We start from the raw sequence: 6,000 nt of genomic DNA on the forward strand, positions 1-6,000 counted from the left end.
GGTTTCAGGAATGCTCAGAGAGAAAGAGAGACACAAGTCTCCTGAGAGAAGGATTCTGTTAAGAAACTGCCACAGTCAGTGGAAGCCCTCCAAAATGGCTGTGACCCACCAAGGTGATCTTCCACATCCAGACCCCCCAGCTCTGCACCTGAGGGTCAGGCTTCTACCTCTGATTTCACCCCTGAAGTCACCAAGACTTGCATGAAAGTTGACAAATAGCAGATAACGCACTTTTGCATCACACTGCACCACAACCACGAGCCAGGGGTTTTTTGCATAGCTAAATAAGCATGTGGAGAAAGAGCAGATGACTAGAGGATGGCAGACATGCTTGCAGGAAAAGAGACACTGTCCCTTTTGGAGGTCGTTTCTAACAGTTTTTGTCCATGTCCCACATCCAACAGCGTATACCCTCACACTGTGCAAGTGGCTGTAGTTTTGCAAATGTTTTGGACTACTAGTCCTGTGAGATGCCCAATAACCATGGCCATCGCATTGCTAGTGCCAGCTGGCTTGATGCTGCTCCCTGACACAGAGCACACTTCTGCTTTGCAGCTTTCTGGATTTACCCCTGCACTTTGGAACCACACAGTAGGTGAGCATAGCCCACTGCAATACATGTTGCTGGGGAAAAGCTCTGCCATTTGACCAAACACAAACTACAGCATCCATTTGATGTCTGAAGCCTTACATGGGATGAGCTTTACTGCTGCAATCAGCGCTATTGTTAGAGCTGAGAACAGCACCATGCCTCTCCTCCTCCATACTGGGTAGGAAGTTGGGTTTGGCAGCAAGGCCTGTCTCAGTACCTTTCTGCAAACACACAGATGCAACACCACATCCACCCACATATAAAGAGGGAAAAAACAGAGTTGTTTTCATTAGTAACAGGGAATCTCTATTAGAGAAAAATGATGCCACTTACAGAGGTTTGTCACTGTCTCTTCAAACAGAGCCTAGGATGGGGATGCCACAGGAGGAGGACAACACAATGAGGGGCTGGACCGTGAGCACTCCAAGGCAGAGAGAGTCATACAGGGCCAATGAAAGCAGGAAATGAAAGATTTCCCAACCAAGTCATAGGGATTTTGCATTTTAACTGAGTTCACTTTTCAGTTTTAATTGTGCTTTTACTTGGTGCAAAGCAGTTTTAAAAATCAGCTTAGAGGGAGAAAATGAAGGCACAGTTATATGAGGCTTGGGACATTTCGAGCTAAAATGCTGACTGTTATCTTGGGTAGTTCACAAATAGTACTTACGCAAGCTGGGAACTGCTTCACCACTGCCAGTACTCCTTTAACTCCTGACCTTTTCCTGGACGTCAGATGGAAATGATTTTTAGTCTATCCGGTCTGGACTGAATTTGATCCCAAGCACCAGGGCAAGGAAAGAAAAAAGATTATTCTTAAAAGCTTTACATACTGGATGCTTAAAATTTAACGCTCGCCCCTTAGAGCTATATTCCTAGCTCAGAGCTGGTAAGAAGCAACATGTTTTTTGCTTTAATCCTTTCCAAAGACACATTCCATAAATCGTTAGCATCCTTGCCAACCACTCAGTCTCTTAGTGAGCCCACATACCAGCTTTAAAGTAAGCTTTTCTAAAACCAATGCAACAGTCCTGTGGGTTAAGTTTATATTATTTCCAGATTCGTATAGCTGCAGGCTCCTTTTGAAAGTTGCAAATGATAAGTCATCTCTTTGTTGCCAGTACTTTTCTTTTTTTTTTTTTTTTAACTTTGTTTAAACATTGTTCACTGATGCACTTAGTGAAAACCAGACTGTATGAGCTGTAACATAGCTGTATATGCTGTAGCAACAGGAATACAGTATGTATATTGCAGCAGGAGGGGGTAAAGAATCCCTGCTTGGACAATTCAGTCTATTAATAACTCCAGTACAGATACCAGTGCTTAAAAACAAATCCAAGCAACAAAAGCTACATATTGCATTGACACAGCACCTTTCATCTCAAAAAATAACAGTTGCATACTTTCAACAGCATAACCACAAGCTGTCCAAAGAAACTACCCTAAAAATATACAAGGGCATAAGGGACGTCCCCGTAGTCTCATGCCAGCTACCCAAAGGGGAAAAAACAAGCATAATACAAGTCACTCCTCCTTCTGACACACTGGTGTTGGGTAAAGTCCTGTTTGCTCACTGATGGCTTCATTCCTCCCTGCCCTGACCAGCACAGAAAGCAGGAGACCAGGCACCAAATCCTTTCAGAACATTGGAGGCCTTGCTTTCTCTCTATTTCCTGAGAGACCATAGAAATTTATTATAAAAATGACACCACCCCAAGATTGCACTGTAGAAGCATAAATGTGTGAAATGCTCCTCTTTTCACCTTTTACTCCCTTGCCTAGCTTTTATCCTCCACCGTACTCTCCTCAGTCCTGCCATGGCTCACCAAAATTCAAGCTGGAGTTGAGAAAGCATTTACTTCTCTCCATCAGAGGAGTTAATTTTCTCCATCTTTCCCTGATTTGAAAACCAGGTGATTTCTCTAGCTTCTCTCAGGAGTTTGGTACCAGAAGCAGAAACAAAGAGGAACGAATGCAGACCACTCCAGGGACAGATGCTACCCAGAATCTTCAGACCTTATTCCATGGGCCTCTTCCACTCTCACTTGTTCCCACAGCTCACACCAGAGCTGCTTCTTGGTGGTCAGTCAGAGCTCTTGGTTTACTTAAAGCAGGATCTGTTTTCATGCTCCCAAATGCCTGTATATGTGTAAAGCCATGCAGTGGTGCCCACCGAAGAGACTGAATTTGTTTTTAAATGATACATCCTGCAATCTCATCAGCCTCCAACTTAACCTTGATAAACAACCGGGAATTGGTACTGGAAGCTCCGGTCAGGACTGAATTGAGACTACCCAGCGTTTTGTCAGTATACTACATTTATCAGTATACTGTGTTTGACCCTTTTTATGGATCAGCTGGGAAACCAAAGCTCCCATGCCTGCCTGTGAACTCACACCCTGGTTCTGCAAACATTTATATAAACAGCTTAATCCCACATACTTGACTGGTCTCCTAATTGAGTATTTGCAAGACTTTGACCGTAGTGTAAACTGACTTCACAAGAGACCAGGCAGCAATTTCCATGCATTAAAAGACAAGACTGGCATTAAAATAGCAAAAATCCATTTTTTTTCCATGCCTAAATTCACCCAGAATTTACTTTTTGTCCTCAAACAGCAAACAAGAGAAGGAAAGTCAGGATGCGTAATCAAAACAAGGGTGAGACGTGAAAGCAGAGCTGACTAACAAGCATGCCCTTGCTCTGCTGCACTGTCATGGTCAGTCTGACTGCTTAGGGGCCACAAAAAATCAGATGTGCTACATCTGTTTCTAAAATTTAGATCTCTAAGCAAGAAAAGTCAGAGGATTTCTATTGAAGCCTGATTCAGTTGCTTACTGTCTTCAGCAGGAAACATAAAGTAGGGCTTCCATGCACAATTCATGTGAATATTTATTGACCTATGGGCATACATAGGAGCTACTTAATAAAACTGCATTAGCATATTGGAAAGGTTAACACACTGCCTGGCAGACTGTGGTACAGCAGTGAAATTGTGTAATTATTTTGCTGGTGAAAGGCAATGAAGAAGCCTGTGAGACTAAGCTTCCTCCTGCCAGTGCCTCAAGCCGAGGGCTGGAACACTTTTGGGATAAGCCTTGGGCTGGAACGAAGCTATTCACCTCTCATTTCCCTTAAATGGTGTGTCTGACTCGCTGCATTTGGGGGACATGCCTTGGTTACTCACTGACTGCTTATCTAAACGCTAATCATGTGACTAAAATAACTGGTTCATAATCCCTGGATCGCAAGGACCCAGATCCTGGTATCTCTCACTCGGATTTAAACCCTGAGAGCTGGCCCACTTACATGGGTTTACTGATCACACTGCTGCGAGCCGCAGGGCAGAGCACAGCCACCCTCAGCCTTCGCCAGCACAACTGCTGGGTCCAGGATAGCATCAGCTTTCCGAAGGGACCTTGTGGGTCACTGAGGGAGCAAAAGGATGGTCCCCTGGCTAATCTGCTGAAGCAAAGCAGGCTCACACCCTCGTCAAGCCATAACTTAGGGCTGTAGGATGGTGCAGAAAACTCACTGGGACCACTCCAGTTCTCTAACTGAACAGTGTCAGAAAAAAAGAGATAAACAGAGATAAGCTGGGTTTTTTCCTTCTCCTGCCTTTGTAGGCTTGTGGTTTCCCCCATTAGCACATTTCTCAGCACAGCACATAGCAATATTGGGTCAGGCTTTCAGATAGGCTTTCACTGCAAGTACTATCCCAGTGATACTGTTCAAGACTGTCATCTGCTTTCATAAAGCGTATAAAATAAATCTGGATGGGAGGATAACCAAGCTGGTTCAGGACTGAGCCCGATATTTTTTGCCTCAAGCTCTTCTGGCAACAGTAAGTAAATTTGATGCCAGCCATTTTCTCCTGATGCTACAGAAGGAGAGGAAGCTTTCCTAGCTGCAGGGGTGCTGTCCTGCCATTCAGCTGTCGAGAAGGTGAATTTTGGGGTAGAAGGTCAGGAAAGGGAGCGTCCCCTGGACTGCATCCTTAGTGATACTCTCTGTAATGGCAGGGGCCAAAGGGGCCCGTGAGTGCACATGCTGGGAGTGAAAGGACACTAATTTGTTGACAGTTAACAAAGCCGATATCTGAGGGATGTGTCATAACATTCCAAGCAGCAAAACTACAATAATGGAATGTGTTTTCACTTTAGATAGTGTCTTTTTGGCTAATAGATGCAGAGAAAAACAATGGATGAGTCTTTACGAGAGAGGGGGAGATGAAACTCACTCCTTTGAACCCTGCAGCCACCCCTTAGAGAAGGGGCAGGTAGTGGGACTCACTCATACTCACTAGCAGTTAAGTCACAGGCACCCATACACGTGGAGAAAAGATAAAGGCTCACAACGAAACTCAACCAAGTCCCATTGCTGGCACAAACTCTCAGTGACATCCATGGGGTTTGGATTAGGCCCCTAATGAGCTGCCTTTACCCTTCAACTCTGTAGTTGTCGAAGGTGCCAAAAGTGGATTTGGGGAATATAAAACAAGAAATTCCCACAGCAGCACTGAGCTCTTTAGCTGGTACTCGTAGAGAGCGTATTTCTTTGCCAACTCTATAAAGCAGAACTGCTACACAGGGACTCGTGATCGTTTGCTTCATCCATCCCGTACCACGTCAGACTACGCACGGGGTCCTCCTTACTTGTATGTCAGCCTCTCCCTAGCGACATGACCTAAAATAAGACTGCCAAGGCTATCAGGCATTTTAAAGTGACAGAACACAATGTGAACACCCATTATTACTCTGTTCAGCTGCATTTCTTAAGTATGTTCTTGATGGTGGGTTTGGCTTACTTAAGGACAGAAGAAAAAAAGTCATGTCTTTGTTCAAGTATTGTTCTTCCTTCTGAGCACAATTCGTTGTGTTTTTGTCCCCACAGTGCAACAGGTTTTCAGCACAATGCATGGAAATACTAACTCATGGCTTTAAAATGGCAACACACCACATTCCAGGGACTAGCATTTGCTTTGGAACTTGAGCAGTATAGACATTAAAAGATTGATATCTCTTGACTTTGTCATGTACATGCAAAATAAGTGTGTTTATCCTGTCCTGTAAGATCTTATTAGGAAAGACATCTGACATTCTTATGAAGGACAATTTTCATTTAATGTACACGGAGGATAAGCAAGCTCTCGATCACCTTTCACCTACACACAAAGCTGGAGATGAATGGCAAAAACTCATTGTGTTGGTTGAGCATCATCCAGTATTACCTGTACTGATGCAATACCTCAGATTCTTGCTCCATCAGCTGGAACCCTGAGCACTGTGCATGGTGCAGAAAGCCTTTCCACACAACACTAGCACAATTCAGGCCTGTCGGCATCAAGGGGGTCAGATACCAGCATGCAGAACCAGTCTTTTCGCACACAGAAACATAAATGCCTCCATGC

Source organism: Falco cherrug, chromosome 5 (assembly GCF_023634085.1).
Source record: "Falco cherrug isolate bFalChe1 chromosome 5, bFalChe1.pri, whole genome shotgun sequence".
Lineage (NCBI taxonomy): Eukaryota > Metazoa > Chordata > Aves > Falconiformes > Falconidae > Falco > Falco cherrug.